Consider the following 25,947-nt stretch of genomic DNA (forward strand, 5'->3'; position numbering starts at 1 on the left):
ATTCCGTGCCCCACAATGCCATTCGAGGTTGTAGGTGTCGACCTTTACGGGCCTCTTCCCGTCACATCTACTGGCAAACGATGGATAGTGACCGCCGTAGACCACTTGACGCGCTACGCTGAGACAACCTCTGTGATAACTGGCTCAGCTGCGGAAGTTGCCGACTTCGTTCTTCACGGCATCATATTGCGTCATGGGGCTCCTCGTATACTGCTTAGCGACCGTGGAAGGGTGTTCCTGTCACAAATGTTAAATGAAGTACTGCGCGTTTTCGGAACTACTCACAAGACACCTTCAAGCTACCACCCTCAGACCAATGGTCTCACTGAGCGGTTTCATCGTACTCTTGCTGACATGATAGCCGTCTACATCCAACCGGACCACAAAAACTGGGATACCCTGCTACCATTCCTCACCTTCGCCTACAACACGGCCGTTCAGCGCACAACCGGCTACTCGCCGTTCTACCTCGTTTACGGACGTCCCCCTGCTACCTTTCTCGACGTTTCCCTCTTCAAGAGCGAATACTTCAAAAGTGAAGACTACATTTCTCGACTGGCCCAGTCCCGCCATCATGCTCGCATCAACACAGAAGTGAGACAACAAGAGCGGAAGGTCATTTACGACGCATCCCATCGCGTTGTATCTTTTCGACCTGGTGACGAGGTGCTGCTTTTGACACCTATTCGCACACCTGGTCTCTGTGACAAGTTTCAACCACGCTTCATCGGGCCGTACATAGTTCTGGAACAGACTTCGCCTGTTAATTATCGGGTGACACCACTTGTAGTCCCAACAGACCGCCGTTACCGCAGCACCGAGATTGTGCACGTTTCACGCATGAAACCCTTCACCCGACGTTCCCCGTCACCTTGACTTGCGGCCAGGATGTCCGCTTACACGTGGGGGAAATTAGTGTGGGCACTAGTTATGTGCTTCTTTCTCATCTGTGCATTATCATAATCATCATCATCCGTTTGTCTCTCTGTCCTGATAGTCACCGTCTGTCATTCTCATCATCATCGGGTGTGTGCACGTTCGGCCCATTCTCTTCCGAGGCCTTGGGTCTAATAAACGTCGCTTCAACCAAGACCTCATAATACCAATAAATTCGCGATGTTTTTTTGCATTTCAGCTGCCTTCGCGAACACTTTGCTTCTCGACTGACTGGACGCTTTCCTCAGCAACCGCTGTATGCAGGTAAGCTCTGTTTCCCTCAACATATTTGAGAGCGCAGCCATCTCTTTTTTTCCCTATTGAAACAAAGCCAACCGGCTATATAAACCTATCATATTGACCTTACAAGAGATTCGTCAGCACAGAGTTGGTAAATCGCCCCTGTTTCGAACAACGAAGGCTCCCTGGGTTCCCCCAACACGGAGATTTAGGGCTGGTCTAGTCAGGCGCTCGGTGATTGTTTCGTTCGAGGCGCCCGATCGATTGCATCGGTGAAATACGCCACACATGGAAGCTCGTGACGTGAACAAACAGTTCTGCAGGAACGCCCACACACCTTGTGACCGTTTAAGATTACTGATGAAAAACAAAAAAAAAAGACCGGATGTATTGTCGCAAGTCTCGCAGCAAAAACTCACAGAGTCCCTTACGCATTCACCTAAGACGACTCGAAGGCGAAAGCCATCATACTTCTTTTTTATATTCTCAGTCGATATACCAACCCCTCCTCTCTCTCTCTCTCTCTCTCTCTCAGCTTTCTGCACCTCGCCTGGTATTGCACAACCTCCTGGATTGGCGCACCTTTGACCAAGCGACGATGTCGTATGATGACACCATGTGACGTCACAAATTCTGGCTAGCTGTGACGTCATGACGACGTGTATGGTGGTTTATTTGCATCCCTCGTGCTGACGCCGCCGAGACCGACGGTAAATTTTCGCGTTTGATGATGCATATAGGGCTCCGTAAATGGGGGAAGCGGGAAAACCAGGCATCTGCTGAGGCAACGTTGATCCGCAGCGTCAATCCTCGTGTCAATCCACGCGTCCCGTCGTCATTACCGCAAGTCTTCTACGACACAGGACACATTTTGAAAAGACGCTCAGTTGCACGTACACCTGCGTACCCGTACCTCACAAAGGGTACGTGCCCTACCTCGAATGCCCGCGAAGTTCGCGCGTTTTTGCCTCGGTGGTGGGCGTATACTTCATTCGATCGGCCGAAGGGCCGCGGCAACAAGTATGCGCGGCATTTATCATCTTCGAAATGGCCGCGGGGGCCCGTTTGCCGTCTTCTTTGTTCTGGAGGGCGCAGTGTCACTACACCGAGGAGGCCCTCCACTGCCGTTGAAGCGCACTGAAGACCGATGATTTAAGAGGCACGGCCCTCAGGCACCCTTTCCACCACGCGATATAGCCCGTCGCCTCTCACCGCGGGCGCAAACACAGGCACGGTCGCAGATTCCAGCCGACCGCGGCGGACGTCCCAGCACTCCCGCCGCCAGCAACGAGTTGGACGGGCAGCGTTCTCGTCGGAACCGAAGACGAGGACAAAGGCAAATAAGCGAGCGCAAACACAGCAAGATCCCGCCTCCACTCTTATGGGCGCCGCTCGTCGAGGGAACACCGCGAGGGCGGCCGCGCCCAAAAGATGCTGCGCGCGGTCGCCACGACGGCGAGGTCTTTCTTTTTCCTTCTAGTTCCCCAGAGGCCACTTCTTTTTCTTTCCTCGGTTGCAAGGCAAAGGCTGCTGACGCCGAGCGATGAGAAGAGACTAGCCGGCTGTTATACGACTATAATCGATAATTTCGTGCAGCGCGGCTGAGGTTTGTTGCTGGAAGTTTCGACAGTCGTAGACAAGGAAAGAACCACGCTGCAAAAAACTCTAGCAATTTTAAGTCGGTGCGAGCACCGTATAGTTTTACTATCTTTGCTCCGTGTCGTATAACGCTAATAATAATAATAATAATAATAATAATAATAATAATAATAATAATAATAATAATAATAATAATAATAATAATAATAATAATAATAATAATAATAATAATAATAATATGTGAGGTTTTACGTGCCAAAGCCACGACGTGATTATGAGGCACGCCTCAGTGGATGGCTCCGGAAATTTTGACCATCTGGTGTTCTTTAATGTTCGCCTAAATCTAAGTACACGGGCCTGTAGCATTTCGTCTCCATCGAAATGCGACCGCCGCGGTCGGGATTGAACCTGCGACCTTCGAGTCAGCAGCCGAGCCCCTTAACCACTGTATCACCGCGGCGGCTCTCGCGTCACATAACGCTGCCAATATCGTAAAACAAGCCAGAAATTCAACTCCGTACTTGACCTTACAGTCAGTCCGTACTCGTTACAAATGCGTTCGGTTCCCACGGTTTAATCCATTTGAATCTTTCGTTCTGTCAGTCAGGTGCAGGCGAGATACAAAAAGCGTCGGTGCAAAAGCCCTCGGGCAAGTTTCATAACTATCGCGCCTCGCTAAGGGGTAGTTCAACGCCTTCTTTCGAACCCTAAGGCACCCACGCGCTGCACGGAACTAACCGGAACGACGAACTGCCAGCCGCTGTCGTCGAGGTTCATAGCCGGGTCGGAGCGACTGAAATGCCTTCCGCTGCCACTGACCGTTTAGTGGTTATGTCAACAGGAAGAACGCAACCCTGAAACCTGTGCGGATATACACTCTTCGCCACCGCGCCACCTGTCGAATGAAGAACTTTTTCTTTAGAGATCCGATTGAAAAGTCGCGTAGCTACGGAACGTGATTTGGCGTCGTTCATACATCGTCGTCTTTCCACGTTCTTGGGTTATGAAGAGACATCGAGCTTTACCACAGTGTATTGTTAAAGAAACTTAATTCACTGCCGCTAGGGTGTACCGCAATTCACTGCATACACTCCTCCGGGCGCTAATAAGCCATCGAAATTGGCTAAAAGGAAAACGTTACTTTGTAACCGTTCGCTGCGGATACGGTCCCCCACGAACGAGAAAACTAAACAATGTTGCGAGTTGGGCAAAGTCGGAAGGAGTTGGAAGGAGCGCTCAGTACCATAACACTACTTCATTGTTGTTTTGAGCGCGAACACGAGCTGCGTCCTTGTTCTCCCGTCCCATTTCTCGTGTTTGCACCCAGTACCATAATGAAAGAAAAAATAAGAAAGCCATTCCGATGATTCAAACACTCATCTCCTACGACGATGCATCACTCTTTGAACAGAAACGGATAGAGAGTTAAAAGGCACTGACTGGTAATGCTCTGTGGCCTTTAGGGCTATGCATACGTTAAATTGGCTTACGGAGTCAGCCTTCGTTTGACCAGCATACCAGAGACAGTTGTATACGTCCCGTAATCTCTTATCTCAATGTACGACGCTGCACTCGCGCGGCATTCACTACGCGAGGACATATCAGACAATTGCGAGTGCCATTCCACACAGAGGGAAATATTCTCGTTGGTCTATTGTGCGTCGTTTTGTGTGCGTTTCGTATAGAGAGAAAGTGTGTGTGAGAGAGGAGAGGGAGGGGAGCGATATAATGCGCCCTCTCCCTCGTCCACAATGGATGCGCCAAGGCAACGCCGTTCAAATCAGTACACACACACACACACACACTGACCCATTACGGTTCCGCCGCCACGGAGACGAGAGAGGCGCCCAGAAGAGCGGTCCGAAAGTGAGCATTCGAATAGGGGCGCCTCTGACGGACGTCTGATGGGCAACAAAACAGCGCCAGCGACATCGTGCAAGCCGACAAAGGAACGCTTGTGTGTGTGCGTCTGTGTGCAGCAGCGCTCGGCGCAGATCGCCGCAGCCATCGACGCTGCGGACACAAAAGGGGAGGACACAATGCGACCGACCTTGGCGCCCATTGAACAATGGCCCCGGGGCCTTCCCTTTGCCGCCGGACAATCGGCGTCCGCTGCCGCCGCCAAAGCAACAGGCTCGGACGGTCCCGCTGCTTCTCCGCAGCGAACGGATGGCTGCCGCGGCCACCAATTTGAGCTGCTCTGCAATGTTTATACGGCGGGAGTCGCAAGGCGTGGCTCTAGCGAGAAAGTTTCATTTCCGAACAATTTGAGCATGTTAACAATGCAGTAGAAACGTGTTGACACTATATTCTTGGCATATAATATTGTGCAGAGTGGAAAGGCGAATACCAGAGTGTGCGCAAATATCAGTCGTTGTTTTTTTTGTTTGTTTGTTTTTCTACTGTTAAGATTCTGCAGTCAGGCGAATCTTTGCTTCGGACTGTTATACCACGAAGTGGCAATTTGCACTGCGTATATTAATATTTCTAATTGATGCCATGAAAAGTCACACACTGCCTTAGATCCCAAAATTTTGGCTCGCACCTACTACGGAGGATCGGCCAAGAGTCGGGTAGCTTAGAAAAAAGATTTAAAAGTTAGAAAAGAGAATAATTTCTCGTTTTTTAGAAGAAAAATATTTTTTCGGAATTATTATTTTGAAAATTAATTTTTAATTTAAATGGCTGGCTTTTGTATATCTGAATGGTTCTGTGCTCCTTGTGGCGCAAGGCTCAATGAGTGAAAAAGAGTTCCGAGCTCTTGAATGTCAAAGGTTGTTGAATTACCCTGCATGGACGTAGCATCATCAAGTGTCTCTATTTCCTTTCCGAAGTTTCTTAATTTCAATCACTTACGTTTTCATGTTTGCATACGCATAAACCCTCAAAAGCCCAACTCCCAGTACAGATATTCCATTCGGTATCGGTGCTCAGCGAGAAAAATAGGAACAAAGAAAGGAAAGTGCCAAAGCTCGATGCGGCAGCAGCAAGCAGATTCACCTGGCACACGTTTCGACCACTGCTGCTCGTAAAAGCAAGTGTCTGTGTGAAAAATAGTGACGATGGGGCATGTAGGCAAGGGTGTTTCAGCTCCACTAACGTGAAACCTGGGGAGGGATGAAGCATGCAGTGTGCAGCGGTGTTTCCCACAGCAAAATCTTTACTCTTTACTGCTTTACTCGCCACCGGTCCACTAACGCACCATCAATTTGCAGATATGTTTGAAGAAGTGATGTTTCAAATAGATGACTTTACCGTAGAGATGCACTTTTGTGTCTGGTTTTAGATAAGGAACTTGAGCGCCTTGGTAAATTTCGTTCGGGACTCTGAAACCGCTGCTAAGCCAGACATAATGTTTTGGCAGTAACGACGAACCTTTAACTCATAATATGTATAGTATGGACCGGTGGCGAGTAGTGGGATTTACCCGTTTTTTTTACAGCGAAAGCTGTTATGAGATCATTTCACCGGCCGTTTTTGGCGCCGTAGTTGTCCGCCGCCGCCGCCGCCGCCGCCGGTGTCCGTAACCAGTATCGCTCGAAATAAGAAAAAAAACGAAATAAGAAAAAAATTCCAGGATGGAACGAGGTTCGAACCTGGGCCCTCTGCGTGGGAGCCCAGTATTCAACCTCTGAGCCATGCCGGTGCTTGGAACTGCTTTGCAAAAAGGTCCTATACAGGCTTCATGTCGGGAAGGAACCACATCAGCATATGCAATATAGCGTGGTAGAAGGGTAAAATAAGCACCAAGCGTCGCACAACGCGAATTCTGTAACCAGGCGTCACACAATACGAATTGCGCAACGAGTAGGTTGTTGAATGCTTCCAACCCATTACAAAGGACTCTGCCATAATTCTTCATCGTCATCAGGCACAGCATCAACAAAGTGCGCATAATGCCTTACATGGCTTTAGCAGGTACCAACGCTGTCCGTAGAATGACAAAAAATGGCACAGTGCCTGCTGCCCTACTTCTCAAAAATTACAATTATTTATAGCGTAGTGGGTTCCTCGCAAGTGCACTTGTATTGGTTGCCAAGGAAGCCCATAAGCGCATGATCCATTTCCTCGGGGTCTCAGTAAAGTTCTTCGCCCCCCCCCCCGTCTCGCTCCCACGTCAACGTATGTTATACAGCATGACGGGATAGGGAAATAGCAACCGGGCGTCACCCAACGCAAATTACATAACTGGTGGGCCGTTTAAAGATTCCAACCCATTACAAAGGGCTGAGCCATAATTCTTCATCGTCATCAGTCGTCGCGTCAACAAAGTGCACATAATGCCTTACAGACGTGTAGCTGGTGCCTCGCTTCCCCGCAGAATGACGAATATTGGCTTAATAGGTGCTTCCGAACTTCACAAAAATTGTGACGTATGGCGTAGTGGGTACCTTTCTAGTGTACTTGTGTTGTAGCCCCAAGAGAGCTTAACGGGCTCTAGAAACGCCGCTCTTCCAGCTTTCGCTATGACTGTGCTGCAGTTTCAGCGCAGGCCTGGCGTTTTTTTTTGTTTTTTTGCTTTTTTTTGTGGCGCATACCCGTTTATGATGGAACGTGACGACGACATGACACGCCGACAAGCCGAGACCCTAAGGTGCTTCGCCCCTATAATACAAAGGATTGAGGGCCCAAATTCGCGAAGCCTTTCATTCGTAAGTCCCCTATATCAACATTCCCTCTTCAGGATAGGCTAGCATTTTATCTTAAAAGCAGCTTTATATCCTCAGACGATTTTCTCATTCTTCCTTTTTTTGTGTGTGATATGCATAAATCTCAGTGGTCCCTCATACATTCTCACTGGTACAGTATACCATGGTTTCACAATAGACACCACCATATCATCAGGGACAACTTCTCTGCAGTGCACCCAACGTTATCCTCGTCGCCTTCCACTGCAGCAATGCATGCTCTGGCATCCAAAACACATTATTAGGCGCATCTACTCTCAGAATACGCGTGGTTCACAAAGCTATACGCACTAACTGCCGAGCCAAGGAGGAGGAAAGGAAAAACGGAAGGACAGGGAGGTTAGCTGCCGAGCCAAACTTTCCGATAGCGCAGTGGACTAGGTAATCTGACTCCCATCCTGCGAATTCCAACTCAAACAAAATACTCTATGAATCTGCAGAACTTGCGTAATACCAGTTCCTCAAACTTCCTACCTGTAGAGTTATATAGGGTAACTTCATCTTCTATGGCACACGCTGAAACATTTTTCTCTACATGAAATTAAACCAAAAAAACGAAACTTCGACATCAAAGCTGACTTCTGCAAAGAAAGCTTTCCTGAACTCAGAACAGGTGTGCAGTAATAATAACTGCTGGGGTTTGACATCCCAAAACCACGATATGATTATGAGAAATGCCCCGGAAATTCCGACCCCCTGGGGTTCTTTAACGTGCACCTAAAAATCTAAGCACACGGGCTTCTAGCATTTTGCCTCCATTGAAATGCGGCCGCCGTGGCCGGGATTCGATCCCGCGACCTTGGGGTCAGCAGTCGAGCACCATAACCACTGGACCACCGCGGCGGGTAAAATGAGCAGCATTAATTCTGGGATAATATAACGTTACCAAACGCTAACTAGATGAAAGTGCAATTGCATGTAGTGGTGAAGAAATGCTTAAAAGACTGTTGCAAAACTATATACCAGTTGCAAGGAGGCAACAGCCTTTTTCTTTTTTTTTAATCTGCATAATTATAACAACCGTAATTATTTTTATTGCATCTTCTCATCACAGTTGCCTCAGGGGAGGGGGGGATAATTGGAACAAGTATTAAATCTTAACGTAAGTACGTCACCCGTCTCTGTTTCGATATGGTAAAGAGTGCGTTCATAAGTTACCGAACGAAAAGAACTACGCATTGCTGGTAACGCCGGCGCACTCGTGACGCGTTACGCACACGCGCAAAATGCGGCAAGTGGAAGGTGTAGCGGTTTCAGCGGACCACACGAGGTCTCGGGGGCGCCTAAAACAATCCGGCTCGCACACACACAAAACATCCGGACACAAAGGCACTGGGAGGATGCTCTTTTGTTTCGTTCACAAGGCTTTCCTTTTGTCGTTGGCCGTTACGGCCTAACGACGGCTCCCTCGTTACAGCACTCACCCGCGACATTCGCTGGGCTCCAGGAACTAATTCAATTTCCGAAGCTTCAAAGCGACGGCAACAGGAGGAGAGACGCGTAAACGAATCCGTATACATGGCTTGCCTGACGTCACTGAAACCAACAAAGTGGGACGCGATGTTTGTGATCTCCCGTTAATGTTATCAGTACATCGCATGCAGGATCTTTCGTTATTTATACATAGAGGCCATAAACGTTCCAGCGGCGTCGTTATTACAACACAGCAGGTTAATCGCCACGTGATTATGCTGCCTTGACGTCATCATCCCCGCCATGTTCGAGTGCCAGTACGTTAAGAACCTGCGTCTATGACGTAACGTGCAAGCTATCAGTACGTGTAAGAACAGCTTCGTAAACCTTTGCACACGCTCAGCCCCTTGTATGTGTATACACGTACAAGGTCCGTCAGAAAAAAATTACATGGGTGTGTATATATGCGGGTTCGTCCATTTGCTTATCCACATCCATCACGGTGCTTGAACACGTCTGAGTGCGTCACTGCCTTTATTCGTTCCTTATATGTGGCTTACTCAAAAGGACGGTGAATATTTAATTTCCCAGTATAGGCCGTGCCCATACTGTGGCAATATTAGCTGACTCGTCAAGTTCCACAGTCCGCGAACTTCTGACGCTGGCTGTTACCCTGAACGCGCACGTAATCCGACAGTACGAACTCAAGCCACACGTATTACTATCGGTGAGATGTCTTTTGTTTTGTCCTTTCAGGTATACGGTCGCTAATGGTCCACCGACAAACACACAGGCGTGCAAACGTGCTTCCGTGTGTGTGAGCGTGTGTGTGTTTCTAAATTGTTGCTCAAACACACGTTCCCGCGACTTCTGTATTTACCGTGGACGTCTAATTAATTACGGCCTAAGTGTCAACAATCTCAGTCCGACATGCCACTTCAGGTAGTCCCGAGAAATACATATCAGTCGCGATTAGTCGCGGCGCGAACTCGAAAACAGGAGTCGCTTCTGTCTGTGTAGGACCTTGACGCTTTAGTGATTGCGTATACCGCTGGCAACGTCCATGCGTCTCAAGAGTTCCTCGTGTATCGCTTAGCGAAACGGACGTAGCGTCCTTGCATGGATCACCGCGCCCAAGAGAAGGCGGCCGAATAATGCTAGAATGGAAACGTATATGAATCAAAACGGTCGCACAAATGGACAGCGTTTCGTCCCTCTTGACAGAAGGGTGCGTCGTGAGTTGTGTCCTCAAGGAAGTGTGAAGAGCGGGAAAACCCGCGAATGCTTTCTCTTACTTCTTATGGCTGAGTGACATATTTGAGGCATTAGCGGACCCAGTTCGTCGTAGCTACAACACTTTTTTTAGAACAATGCGATCTGTATTACTGCTCATGAGAAAGAGAAATATGAAGGATAAGAAAGGTAGGGAGATTAACTGGAGCAATAATAATAATAATAATAATAATAATAATAATAATAATAATAATAATAATAATAATAATAATAATAATAATAATAATAATAATAATAATAATAATAATAATAATAATAATAATAATAATAATAATAATAATAATAATAATAATAATAGGAAGTAGTAGATCCCGAGTTTACGAATTTATATGAATGCATGAGAACAAAAAAAAAGCGCGACATCTACTGCATCCAACATGAAGCTCGTTGCATTTAAAAGGGAAAGCTAAAACCTAGTAAAAGTAAAACGCACATACTATATTTAGGCCGTCTAGAATATGACAGCTTGTTCGCCCCAGTGAGTTAGTGGTTACGGTGCTCGACTGATGACCAGAAAGTCGCGGGTTCGATCCCAGCCGCGGCGGTCGCACTTCGATGGAGGCGAAATGATAGAGGCCCGTGTACTGTGCGATGTCAGCGCACGTTAAGAACACCAGACGGCCTAAATTTCCCTCCCCTACGGCTTGCCTCATAATCATTTGGTGGTTTTGTCACGTAAAGCCCCACGAATTATTACCGTAGTATGGCGGCTTATGCAAAAGATCTGCTTTTACAGTCAACACACATGTAAATAGCTTGAATTAGTGTGAGTTGCGCTTACCCCATCCGTGACCACCCTTTGGGCGCAAAAGTAGCGCGGTACGTATAGTACATCGTGCCCATTTTGCGACGCCCCAATCCACGACGTAACTGTCACACACTTATTGTGGACTTGCACGAGGTCACAGTTAAGCCGTCGACGTCACCTCCGTGCAACAGGCCTCAGGCCTGGCCGAATACCCGACCTTTACCGCTGGATTAGTGAACCTCACCACCGCTCATTACTGGACTTCATACACGAAGCAAATTTGTACGTGTATTTCTGAATCAATAAATATTATGCATAAGGGCAGACTTTCGACAAAAAGAAACAACTAAAATTAGTGTCGCTGTCTGCGCTTTTTCTGACTCCTTGTGGTCTTGTGCTGTAAATCATGAGCGAAGACTTGATCGATTGCTGTCGATCAAGGGATGTCTCACGCTGTGGTCAACGTTTGGGAAAAGGAATGTCCTCTCGTGAGGGCTTTCCGAACTGCTTCGTTTCTTCCACCCGTCGCCTACGTTTGGCGGATGGAAACTATCAACGCATCATATATGAATCTCACGGTGAACGAGCAACGCTAACTACATTTGTACTACTGGCAACATTTATACAGCGACACACACAGCACGGCCACTATTGATCAATCTATATACATGAATAGGATCGTTTATGGAGCCCAACTTCACGCGGCAAATACTTTCAGTGGCCAACAGGTAGAAGCACTAACGCTCGAAACAAATGCGTCAGCTCTTTCATTCAGGAAGTGTATAACACGCACACGAGAATATTTTATCCCTGGGCGTGTCCACGCGTACGGCTTTGCATAGGTGGGAGTGCGTGTTTTTCTTTTACATTTGTCGATAAAGCGCTGGCCTGGGTGTTTAACAAAAGTCTTTATTATCTCTCTCTCTCTCTTTCTATCTGTCTCTATTTCTTTTTCTCTTCCTCTAACTCCCCACCCCCTCCCGTGCCCTCCGCGTTCGGGCTCTTCATGCCGAGTGAACACGTCGTGTGCTAAAAGCAGACAACACTTTTCAAGGCTCCACATTCTGGACAGTGAACTAGTAAACATTTTGCGAACGGTAGTTACAGTGATTTAAAAATAATTTACTATGTTCAGATTATCGGCATACCATTTTAATGTTCTCCTATAGTCTAATACCTCTTTGCATGTGTGTATAATCTACGGATTTGCCATTTTCAATTGTTTTGCCGTTTTCTTGTAGGCGTCTGACAGTATTTTGTAGTATAGTCTCATTTTTACGTTATTCTCTATGATAATGATTATGGCGCGCGCGCGCGCGCGTTTGTGAGTGTGCGTGCGTGCGTGCGTGCGTGCGTGTGTGTGTGTGTGCGTGTGCGTGCGTGCGCGCTGTTTGGTTTGGTTTTGTCTGCATATTGATATCTTTGGGGATTGCTGTTCACAAATGTAACATTTCTTATCATTTCATAAGAGAAAAACGAAGAGGTTCGTCAATCTAGTCGCACTAATGAAAACCGCACTTATTTCTTTCTTTCTTTTTTTTTTTGCGGCATCAGTTCCAAGAGAATCTTCAATTTGCCTATTGTGATCACTTTCTTCTTTTTATATTCCATCTCTCTCGTTTACCTCATTCTTTTCAGCGAAATTCCATTCATTTGATGACACCGGGAATTCCACCTTTACTGCGGCCTACTTTCCGATGTTGCTTATCACCTCACGACAACAATGGCTCAGCGCTCCAACAGACACGAAGAACGCGAAACAAGCGCGGCGCCTATTCACACAAACAACAGCTCCGGTAAAGCTCATCCCCACCGGCTGCTTCCGTCTCCTCGTCAGAAGATGCGAGGGCGAAGGGGAAGACATTACACGAACATAAAAGCGACAGGACGTGTACACACGCAATTGATACAACGCAGAAATGAAGAGGGGGTGAGAGGCTCGGGAAAGGAGGACATAGGGGAGGGGGGTATCCGATGTGCGACGCCGAGCTCTCTCGAGGTCTCGAACCGCGCTCAATTAGCGCGGGCGTCGCCTAATGCGGAGTGACGGCGAAATTTCCGCTCGACACAAAGGCACGCGCGCGTGTGTGTGCGTGCGTGTGTGTACGTCAGCGCCGCGATCGTCGAGGGCGAGCTGCATGAGAGCCGTGCCCTCTCCCCGCTCTCATTGTTGTGGCCCCGGGGCCTCGCTTTATTGTCGCGGGCGTGCCTGCCTGCCTGCCTGCCGTGTGCGCGCGTCGCATTATATTCGCCGTCTATATGAACGCGCGACAGGTTTCCGCGTGCTGCACGTGTTTGTACAGAACGAACGCACAACCTGAAGGCTCACTCAAGGTTGAAGCTGCAGGGAAAGAAGAACAGAGGATGCGTGTGCCCACTCTTACCTAATTCTTTTTTTTTTCCTTTTTCCTCCGCAAGCTTGTTCCTTCCCAACTTATATTTTTGAAGGGTACGCGCAGTTGCTAGTGCAGAGACGGGTATAAATACACACGCCGATTAGGAAAGTCGTAAAACGTCCTTGTGTCCCTTACGGTGGCGACAGAGAGCGCTGATGAGAAGACGTTGTGAAGCGAAAACAGCTGAAGCAACGGAAGCTCTGCGTTTATTTCTGAGAACGCTACTGCGGCGAATGACGAATGAATGACAATAGGGGCGCGCCGACGTTCGGTGTGGTAAACACGTTAGGACGAGGACAGTTGCCATATAGTATTGCCTCTAGCGCCTTGACAAAGCTACGCATGGTATATGGCACGTAATTGGCGCGCCGAATATGAATGGTAACTGAATATGGACTATGCCACATCATCAGCCCTGAACGCATTCCTCCCATTCTGGCACCATTAAAGCGTTGTCTGCAAAACAAGCGCACCCTGCAGCGGCGTGCATGCGTGATTACGGAGGCCATACAGGTGGCGTGACGAGTGGTCACGTAACGGGCAGTTGTGGTGATTACATGCTCTTGCACGATGCTCGTTTAACGAAGAAATTGCGGCCCCGGAAATAGTGAAGCCACTTTCCAATGACACCGGAAGTAAGAGAAATGTGGAAAGGAAGCAAAGCCTTATTCACACTTGTGTCGAGTGGCCAGTCAGTCGATTTGGCCACCATGCTGAGTCAAAAATGTAACTAAATAAAAACAAAGCACAGTACGACACCGCAAACCTGGCCGCTCGACAACGCAAGTGTGATTCAGACCGTGCATTTGTTCGAAAATCAACTTCCCGCTCAACCCCTGGCTGCCAATGAATGAATGAATGAATGAATGAATGAATGAATGAATGAATGAATGAATGAATGAATGAATGAATGAATTAATTAGACACCCCACGATACGATATGCCATGGAATGACACGAGATGGAACAAATAAACAGGTGATCAAATTACGTAATCCTGCCCAAAGCATTTGTGTGGTTAATGCAGCCACGACTACGTGTATAAGTTATCGCAAGATGGCAGAGGCCGCTCAGCCGTTGCCAGGAATTATCCGCTGATTGTGAGGCGTTTACGATAGGATTACAGTAGGGTTGAAGTCCGGGCCAGCTGGTACACAACGCTCAAAGAATGAATAAGTCAAAAGGACGAAGGACAATGGAGAGAAAGTGCTACACACAACGTCTGGATGAGAGCAATGGTCCTAAAGCACACCGTGGCCTGGCTTCCGAAAGAATGCATAATTAAACAGTTACCCAGCGAAGAAGAAATGTATTGCACTAAGGGTGAAGTCTGGGTCAGTTGGTAAGTAACGCTCAATGTACCACGATATGATGTACGCTAGGATATGCGTTCACAAAGTACCGCTATGCATTACACTGCATGCGTGTGATGCGCGAGGACAGCAGAGCCAACTAAAATTACGCAGATCAAGCACGACAAGCCGTGCATGAGACGCGAAGCAAGAGTGCATCGGCTAACCATTCGGAATACACGTAAATTCGATGCGTGAAATTTTGTTTGTTTCATTTTATTTAACGTGCAATCTGGTTCAATGTTTACGCGCTAAACTGGTCACTACTTTAATGCCGTGCGATGTTTAAGTTTGTGAGCTACAGAACTCGCGAGCCGTATACCTAAAGTGGAACACCAGTTAGAGTTTGCAACCCGTGAGGTGTCGATGCAGCGATGTGACGAGGATCGTATAGGCGATGTTTGGTACTTCACGCTAGAAGGAAGTATGATGAGAGGTGCGTTGAAAGAATAGAATGACACAGGCGATTGATAATTACTTGGGAGTCAAGGTACCGCTATGTAAGTTTAAGTTAATACATGGTTTGTATCTCCCTTGTCTCACAATGACACATACCCGTTCTGGGGTATTATAGCCAGAAATTTTTATATGCAAAGCGGGACATGCGCGATGTCCCGAATAGCAGATAGGTTAAATAAAATCTAATAAATAAAAAAAAACAAATGTGACGTCTAATTCATTAAGAGGGCTGTGTGCATAAGAAGATATTATAAGGCGTCATTATATGCAGATGTTCCATTTTCGACATTGTCACGTGGCTTTAACGGTGAAGAACGCGGACGCCAACCTGGTTAGGATTGAACTATTTTTTGGCGAACTTGTGTCCAGCAAAGCCAGGAACACTAGCGGTGCAGTGATAGTAACAAGCACCGCCGTCGTTCGTCGAAGATCTGACGTGCGGATCAAGCGCGTCGGCGAATTAATGATGAGTCATGATCGCTGGTGGTGGCGCGGTCACCCAGCGACAACGCGAGTACCAGTCGGTGTCCGCCTCGGTAGAGCGGTTACGATGCTCGGCTTGGACCCGAAAGTCCCGGGTTCAGTCCCGGATGCCGTTGTCGCGTTTCCATGGAAAAGAAATGCTAGAGGTCCGGTTGCTCTGCGATGTCAGTGCCCGTTAAGGAACACGAGATGGTCGAAATTTCCGGACCCCTCCACTACGGCGTACCTCGTAATCATATCGTGGTTTTGGCACGTGACACCCCAGATATTATTAGTTTTAGTCGGCGAGAAACGGCCACACTGGAAAATATTGTATCCCTGCCAATATTTATTGTTCGATTATTGTTCGGAAGCGCTACAGAATTAAATTCTATTCGCGTCTTCCCATATCTCGCTGCTGTTCTGTCACTTTATTTTTCAAACATACATCATTATTCGGACCCACAACATTTAACATCATATCCCTTCTCCATTCAAAGAAGCGCGCGACGACGCAACCAAATGGATAATTGCGCTTCCCACTATACACCAGCCGAGAATTGCGGCTAACTAAACACTTATTTAGAGCTCGCTATGGGCCAGCATAGACGTGCGGGAAGAAAGGGAAGCAGCCTAGAACGACGCGCTCTTTCGCAGAGAGCAAAAGAAACGAATAGACGAAGCACGGGCGAAACCGCGTTGACGAGGCGGTGGTGCCGTTTCTATTGTCTCGGCGATCAAAAGAGATCGAGGACCTCCACGGGCAACGTCGCCGACTGGCGCCTGCTTCGTTGACGAAAGGGCGCCACGCGTGCAGACGAGTCTTAAACGGCGGCGACCCCCATCTCAGCGTTCCACGCTGCAGTTACCCTCCGATGCTCGACTTCAGCTGGTCGATTCAGTACTGCGGGCGGACGAACTAAGCGAGCAAGTGACGCGCAGTTCGCCGTCCGCCCCGACTGCTTCGTCAAGACGCGTGGAATCCGGCGGAAAACGGTGTTCACACGCGTGCAAACATATTGTTGGGTAACAGGTGTCTCAGCTTGCGACTGCTTCTGTGCAGAGCTGATAGACGAAGCGATCAAGGCGACGGTGAGTTAAGGCAAATTTATATACATATAAACAGAGGCGTTACATATTCGGCGCTGAGGCCGACAGCTTATGGGGCTCGGCGCTCGCACAGAGGTGCGACGACGACCCGGGATTTCTTCGTTCGCTGTCTCTCTCTTCGTGCAGCTTGGTTCTTTTACAGCCATGGGCGATCGCTTGCATCAGCCAGCTAGAGTTCGAAGCCTCCAATCAGGAACCGCCGTTGGTCGCTGGCTCGAACCGGATCCGCGGATGAGAGGGCTTGCCGCACGTTGCGTGAGAAGTTTCCGTCGGTTGCGTCAGACGCATCGTCGGAGTTGCCGGGGATTGCGTAAGACTCCCGCCTCGTTGCATCAGCTGGTGTTGACGCTGGTTGCATCAGACAGTCTATCGATGTTGGCGCTGGTTGCGTCAGACGTTCTGCCAGCTTGAATGCCTTGTCGAAGCAAGGAAGTTTGGGTTGGGAGCCCTGCCATAACAATATATACGGCGTGCGCTCAAGGGGCGCCAAGTACGCCCCATATCTTTACTCAGTCGGACCGTCATTGTTCAATGTGCAGGATTATGATAACGCGGACTCTTGACAATAATGACGGTCGAGGACTCCCTGATATAACTCTCATTGAACTGTTCACTTCCCATTTTTAGTGCCGGAAAGCCGGGTACCCAAGGCAGGTTCTTGTGAGAAGCAGCTCATCGCTTCACTTTCATTTTTGCATCCATTGTGAAGCTTTTTTTTTTGTCGGGTTTTACCAGGGGTAGGGGGGTCGAAATACCTCCGCCCCCCCATTATGGACAACCCTGCGCACGCCTATGAGTACAAACATGGGCCCGAATCAGCAAGAAGCAAGGACGACGCTGCAACGTGACGTGGCCGGGCGACAAAAACATAAGCGAAACTGCCGCACACTCTTTCGTCGTGGAATGCGAAGCTGTCAGAAAAAAAAGACAGGGACCCTAACGAGGTTTAATTGCCGGCGCCGCGCCTCCGACACAGAATAGGCATTGACCTCCCCTCTGTTCATGCTCCACTTAAAATAATGCGCGCCTGCAGCCTTAACCCTTCCTGTGTCCTTGTTTCGGGACAAGCGCATCCATCTTGAAGGCGACGGAGGATGCTTCGATGCTCGACGCGACAGTGACAAGTGCGCGAGTAAGTACATGAAGTATGCGAGTGTGCTACGCTCCAGTGACAAGCCGGATCTTCTTGTCTGGAGCACAGTAGAGAATGAGAGAGGTATACACAGGCACGCCTCGGCAGAGAGATGGTGTTGCGATGAGCGCTCAGTCACAGATGCCTGACGCCATTTTAACAATAATGAAAGTAACCAATGTGTGTAAAGTCACGAGCGGTGTATCACCGGTGCAGTATGCCCCTAGAGATAAAGCCCACGAAGGCTAACCTATGTAATTGTCGTAGAGACTTGGCTACAGAAGTACGAGAGTGTGGGCTTGCGTAATCGATGGGCCAGTGCCAAAGCTGAACAATGTGATCTGGCCGATATGATGGCCAATGCGAGTTTTACCTCAAGAGAGAGAGAGAGAGAAATATTTTAATGAAGAGCTGGAGATGTTAGCCTGGCTACATCAAGACCACCGCGAAGACATGGTTTAGTAAAAAAAAAACGCCAGGCCTGCTCGGGACAAGTAACCAGTCACAGCGAAAGCTGGAGGAGCTACCTTTCTAGAGGCCATTGTAAACTCTATTGGGATGAGTACTACAGGTACAACCGCAAGGTGCCCACAACGCCATATATCATCATTATTTTTCGAAGTATAAGCAAGCACCCACTGTATGCCATTATTCGCCTTTCGGCGGAGAAGCGAGGTACCTGTTACACATCTTTAAGGCATTACGAGTATTTTGTTGATGCTGTGGCTGATGACGACGAAGAATTATGGCTAAGCCCTGTGTAATGGCTTGGAAGCTTTAAACCACCCACTGGTTACGCAATTCGCATTGTGTGACGGCTGGTTATTATTTTACTCTTCTACCACGCTATATATTACATCCCTTAACGTGATTCCCTGCCCGACATGACGCCTGTATAGATTCTTTTTGCAAGGGATTTTCGAGCACCGGCGTGGCTCTGTGGTAGAACGCTCGACTGCCACGCAGAGGACTTGGGTTCAAATCTCGCTCGGTCCTGGATATTTCTCTCATTTTGCGCGATAGTGGTTACGGACACCGGAGGCGGCAGAAGCGGCGGCGGCAGCAGACAGCTACGCCACCAGAATCGGCTGTTGTTGCACTCTAATAACACCTTTCGCTGTAAAATATAAGCTGGTAGTACTTTTACAGCGAAAGCTGTTATGAGATCACAAGGGCCGTTTCTGGCGCCGTAGTTGTCCGCCGCCGCCGCCGCCGGTATCCGTAACCGCTATCGCGCGAAATAAGAAGAAAAACGAAATAAAAGATTTCCAGGATAGAACAAGGTTCGAACCTAGGCCCTCTGCGTTGGAGCCCAGTATTCTACCTCAGAGTCATGCCGGTGCTTGAAACTGCTTCTCAACAAGACCCTATACAGGCTTCATGTCGGGAAGCAACCACATTGACATATGTAATGTAGCGTGGTAGAAGAGTAAACTTACAACCAGGCGTCACACAATGTGAATCGCGCAACGAGTGAGTTGTTGAATGCTTCCAACCCATTACAAAGGGCTCTGCCATAATTCTTCATCGTCATCAGACACAGCATCAACAATGTGCACATAATGCAAGGTGTTTACAGGTGTACTACGGTTCTGCGCAGAACGACGAAAAATGGCATAATGGCTGCTTCCCTACTTCACAAAAATTATGATGATTTATAGCGTAGTGGGTTCCTCGCAAATGCACTTCTATTGGTTGCCAAGGAGGCCCATATGGCCCCCATGATCCATTTCCTCATGGTCTCAGTAATGTTTTTCCCTCTCTCTCTCTTTCTCACGTTAACATGTGCTATATGGCGTGGTGGGAGAGTGAAATAACGACCGGGCATCACACAACGCGAGTTACGTAACTAGTGGGTCGTTTAAAGCTTCCAACCTATCACAAAGGGCTCAGCCATAATTCTTCATCGTCATCAGCCGTCGCATCAACAAAGTGCACATAATGCCTTACAGATGGTACCTTGCATTTCTCCGCAAAAATGGCGAATAATGGCGTAGTGGGCGCTTCCCATCTTCACAAAAATTATGATTTGTGGCGTAGTGGGTACATTGCTAGTGTACTTGTATTAGTAGCCACAAGAGAGTTTATAACGGGCTCTAGAAATGCCGCTCTTCAGCTTTCGCTGTGACTGTGCTGCGCTTTCCGCGCAGGCCTGGCGTTCTTTTTTTTAAAGTGATCTATGCTGTTGTCACCACAATTTCAACCACAGTGGGGATATAAGCGACCGCATTAAATACACAAAAATACACAAGCAAAGTCGCAGCAAAACAAAAGCACAATACACAAGCAAAATACGCAGGCAAAGTCGCTCGGGAGCTTCCTGTAGGTTTGAAAATTCATTGAAGTGAAAGGTACGTCGTAAGCAAGCTTTCGGCCGATTTTGTGATACATAATATATTAGAGAAACGTTATACGTATTAATACATACTAGACTCTCACTAAACATGCTATATGCAGCACTAAAACGCGAAACAAGTACTGCATTATAGATGCACCGAGCTATAGCGAATTCCTCGCCCAGCGTGTAAACTAGCCACATGATATATTCATATCAAGCACATTTTATACTTTTGAAGCTTCCCACCGGCACTACACCATTGAACATTTACCGTAGTCAGACGTTCGCGTTTGAACATGCACCTGTCATATAGTTTATTTTAAACGGCCCGGTAGCACAAGAGCACGCTGACATTCAGTCCTCAAGATATGAAATATATGTTGTGCATTTTCACACATATTCACTCATACAGAGGCGTGATATGACCTTGGATTGATAAGAGATAGAAATAAACGTTTATTTTCGAAACAGTGTTCCGAGCAATACCCGGTATCAATGAGTAATGAAAAATGCATGTGTTCTAAAATATGCACGGAAAAGCGGTAAGCTTTGAAGATACAATCCTCACATGCAAAATGACAAAACCAGGCTCTCCAGAAATCTTAGTTGATATATCGCTTTAGGTTTTTTGCTAAGACTTTTTTAACGCTTCTACAAAGCAAATGTCGCCTTGCAGCCTTGGGAGACACGAAAATATCCATTAAAAAAACTGCGCATAACTGCCGATGAGTATGCAGGAAAGCGAGGTATACGTTAATCGCAGTTACACGGTGTTGCCGTGAGGCGTTTGTGAGCTGCGTGGGAAACAATGTCAAACGCATTGTGAAACTGTGCCGAGGCGCGTGTGCTTCTTGCTTTGCTGCATGCACGCGTATACACCGCCTTGACATCCGTCTAAATGCAGAAAAGGAATGCCAGCTGACTTGCACAGCGGCCCACCGGCTGCGCCATGTGCGTAGGTGACAAGATTTGCGCGCAACGCTCTACGCTATAATGAACCTTTAAAAACATGCGATAATATTACAAAGAAAAAAAACGACAAGTGCTTTTAATTCAATGATTGATGATGAATGTGAAGACAGTCATGCACTTCTAATGTGAGTTTTGCAATACCATTGTTATTATGTGATCGCCTTTGTAATTTGCAATGTTTGTGCATGCGTAATGCGTATAAAATGCAAAACGAGGCAAACCTTTCGATCGATACGTGAGAAGAAATGCCGATCCAACACGATGCCAGAATCTAAATGATGCGAAGCATGTTTGAGCTAGCGAGGTAGCTGCAGCAGCGGACGACGTTGTGACGTTTGTCGAGAAGCGAACGTGGGAGGAGTGTATGAACACATACGACACATATCTAAATGTATTCGAGGCAATTATTATTCCTTAAGGGACGGCGAAAGCCAATTAAACCACAGAGAAGAGGCAAAGAATGCTTCGTTTTAAATGTCTGCGCAGCGTCGGGTCTCTCGTGCTTAACGGTCTCTCGAGTACAGTAGATAATTAAGAGCAAATACGTTATTGCCTCCAAAGTGAATCAAGGCTTAAGCGGGTGGTCTGCGCAACATGAGCAAACCGTAACTACAGAATCCCGATAGCTCGTGCAGAACTATCGCCGTTCAATGCCACAACAGCAGCGCTTCATACCCACGCGGCGACCGTCGGCAAAAAGTCAGTCCCATTCGGAAGCAATTTGTCATAGCATTGTGGCGTCCAGGCGCCGCGCTAGCAGACACTGGGCGTAAACGGCGCGACAAAGGCAGCGGCCGACCGCGAGCCACCGCCACAATGGCCCTGATTCTTCCGTCATCTTCTTCGTCTCCTTCCTACCCGGCAAGCAACGAGCTTTCCGAGGGCTCTTCTTCTCCCATTATTCCCGCTTCTACAAGAAATAAACACCCGAGAAGCCCTTGCACCACCCACTCCTTACTTTCTTTTTTCTTTTTGCTGAGCATCAGCACTAGCTGCAGCTATGCGGTAAACAAACAGCGGAATCAAACGCAAAGCAGATCGCCGACGGCGCTTGGCGCGTCGCGTTGCGCATGAACAACGCACGCACTAGGTCTGTTTTGTTACTGCCAATGGTGCCACAGTCGCTGTATAGAAAGCAAGGGTTTGGCAACACAGGCCTCAGCAGCAGCAGCAGCGTCCGTCCTTGTCATTGCTCCTCAACGGGCTCCTCAGCGTGCAACGACGGCTTCCATCTTTCTCACTCGATCCGCGAGAAGAGACAGCTCCCTTCGTATGCGTCCACGACAATGGTTCGGCCAATTGTGTTACTCCTTCTTGGTGAGCCGCCAGACCCGAGAATGCGGCGTGAGAATGACTCGAATTTGGACTCGGCTTTCTATACGATGCCGGCCGGCTGAGCGTCAAACGCCGTCCGTTGACTTCGCGGCTTCTTTCTACACAAAGTTTGTTTCAGTTTGCGCCGAGGGATCTTGCTTTATTGTCTTTTTTTTGTGCATCTCGTCAATACATTGAAAACGTAAAGGCTGATCCAGTCTATTCGTAGGAATGCGTGCTCCCACACTGCCGAAGTCGGCGAAACGATCGTCTGCAGGGGCCCGCGAAATAGCCATCACAAAGGGGTTCATCCATTCTTCTGGTCGCTATATATATTATACAACGCATCGTCTTTCTATTACATTAACGCCTTGGCCGCTTCTTCTTGATGCACGCAGCCCCAACTGATTTTTCCAGCGTTACTGCTTACTTCAGTCGTTATTCGCTTGTTGTGTATCTTAGCAGAAGCTTTACGTATTCACTGGAACTTGTTAGCCAATCCCAAGTGGCCGAGAGTGTAATTAAACACATTCAAATGCTACAGAAAATAGAGGCGAAGAGTAAACGCGGTGAAGGAACCAGCGCGGAGGCTGGCTAGAGCCTGCACTGCACATTGGGGGACAGTGAGCTGGACATAGCATGCGGAATGAAAGGAAACACGCTCTCGGTCAAAATTTCACACTCAAATCATTTTTCTATAGAGCTGCGCTATTCAATGCAGAGCGCAGTACGAATAAGAATGCAAAGTGTAAGCGAGGGTTACAATACCAGAACGACGTTCTGGAGATACTTGTGGAAACGCAGCGACGTGCCTCCAATCCTTTTGTTGGCATCGAATTGTTTGCGGTTTCGCACTTAACTGCGGTTTTGCAATCTGTGGTTTCGCACTTCGCTTTCGAGCAATGCGCGGTGCCGTTTCGCTTCTGCAGCAGCGGTGCCCTTCTTTTCAAATGCGCACCTCGAGAGAAAGCAGTCGGTCACGGGATGAAAGAATAAGCGAGCGCGCGAGTCTGTTACAAAGTACGTATATAGTATAAGCGACAGCTTCGATGTTGTTTACTTGCAGCTGTGTCCTCACCTAGAAGCTGGACGAGTAAATTTTCTTAAGAAGTGAGGAATACAGAGCGCTCATATAAGATGGATGGATGGATGAATAAACTTTATTGTGTTCCCTCGGAACGCGCCCTAGCACGCTGAATGTTTCAGAAACAGGAACGTAACACGGCATTCGTGATTTCTAGGATTTTACGTGCCAAAACCACAATATGGCTGTGAGACAATAGGCTCCGGAAATTTCGACCACCTTATGTTCTTTGACGTGCCCCTGAATCGAAGTACACGGGCCCTGAATCATCGCAATGCGACCATCTCGGCCGGGATCGAACCCGCGTAACGGTATTTGTACGACAACACAGGTGGGAAAACTGTCGTTAATTAGTTAACTTAGCTCAACCACCCTGTTCCTCCTGCCTTAAAAATAATAACGCACTGCGGCAGACTTTACGGTTACCTCTGGACCAAAGGCTGCAGGATTTCTAACAACGGGCGTCCAGCGGCACCCAGCGGAAAAGGTTTGCGGCTTCAGCGCTAGTTGGTCACTCAAAATGAAGCTGACGAGCTCTCATCTCTTCAAGGGCGGCGACGGAGACCGAGCGCACCCTTTAGGTGAGAGTTACGGGGCGAACAACGTATACCCCGTCGCATTGTGAGCTTCGAATAAAATTACTTCGGATGGCTTGACGCGTTTGACCCGGAAAGGTCAAACCGCACTCTCCTCCTAGGCGCAATGGACAATGGCAGTCACTGCCCACGCATAGGTGCGGCCTGTCTAGCTACTCACCGCATACAGGCATCTCATCCAGGCACATGCCATCCATTCAACCATGCAGCTCATTCGAGATGCGCCGTTCGGTGAGAATAATCGCGAGGTGGACAGCTGGGAGAGTTGCGTCTGAATGTTTCTGAAGCAATGAAGTGAATGACGTATCTACCAGCCGCGTGCATGCCCCTCGCTAGCGAGTTATCAACGAGGCGAGGTACGGTTGTATGGCGTACTTTATGGGAATATGTATCCCGTCCCAAATCATGACGAGTAACGTAACCGAACTGAATAGCTTCATCAGATCGTGGTTCATGTTGCACTAACAAATCGTCTGGCAAAGTGAAATAATATGCTCAGCAGCAATGCAAAGCTACACCTGAATCGCGTGTTTATTGAGATAACGACAAACATGACGCATATTTACTCTGAGTCATTCAGACCGTCCACGTAAGTTATTATTCAAGTACTTTGCGAGTATATCAACCAATCGATAATCGTTTCGCTTGTGGCGGCTCATTTCGGTGTGAACACCGGGACAGCTAATAGATCTCCCACAGTAGAGTGCATTTAGTACTCTAAAGCGTTCAGAAGTTGTTCTAAGCATATCCTCTCCCTGTCTGATTCATCCATATCGCCATTATCACGGTGATCTTTATTAGGTGCAGCTTAGCGCTCTCACACAATAAAGTACATAGCACTCTAAATAGATAAACATTTTTTTTCTAAACACACACAACGCACGCACGCACGCACGCACGCACGCACACACACACACACACACACACACACACACACACACACACACACACACACACACACACACACACACACACACACACACACACACACACACAGATTATGGAAAAGTGAAAAGGTAGTCTATGGATGTCAATAAGTACGCGCTTTCGAGCAATTAGTCATAGATTGTCTAAGTTCATTTTCATTCTCCTGGTTTTAATAATAATATTACCTGGTATTTAACGTCCCAAAACCACGATATGATTATGAGAGACGCCGTAGTGGAGGGCTCCAGAAATTTCGACCACCTGGGGTTCTTTAACGTGCACCTAAGTCTAAGTACACGGGCCTCAAATATTTTCGCCTCCATCATTCTCCTGGTTTTATAAATGAGAATGCGTCAAGTGGCACCTTGACGTGGGAGTGGCGCGACTTTATCCCAACAGGGAAGTTTCACAAATCGCGCGCGCCTAGAAGCATGCTGTAAAAGAACAGCTTAAATTTCAAGTAGTTTACTTAATACAAAGCCAATATGAAAGAATGCGGCCTATGAAGCACAGTGTAGTTTAGACTCACAAACATGCGGTGATAGACATGCGGAAGGCTAAAGTGCGCCAACATCTCCTTACATCATGTCAATAAAAAAATGTGCACACATATGTAGAAACGCTTTCTTTTATAGGCAGCACCAAACAGTAACGCATACACTCACTTTTTTACGCTTTTGTACTTTTCATTACGAAGTACGACGTTTAATTAACAAAAACTGATAGACAACTCAATCACTGCAGTAGGACTGAATGAAGAGAATGTTGCTGTTAAAACAACGGATAACCAAAATCAGCCAGCAGCAGCCAACATTAAGTAGCACTATCCAACTATAGCCATCATTTAGTCAATACTGACCAGTTCTGGTATAGTATGCATGTAAGTAGG

This window comes from Rhipicephalus sanguineus, chromosome 2, assembly GCF_013339695.2.
Source record: "Rhipicephalus sanguineus isolate Rsan-2018 chromosome 2, BIME_Rsan_1.4, whole genome shotgun sequence".
NCBI classification, from domain to species: Eukaryota; Metazoa; Arthropoda; class Arachnida; order Ixodida; family Ixodidae; genus Rhipicephalus; species Rhipicephalus sanguineus.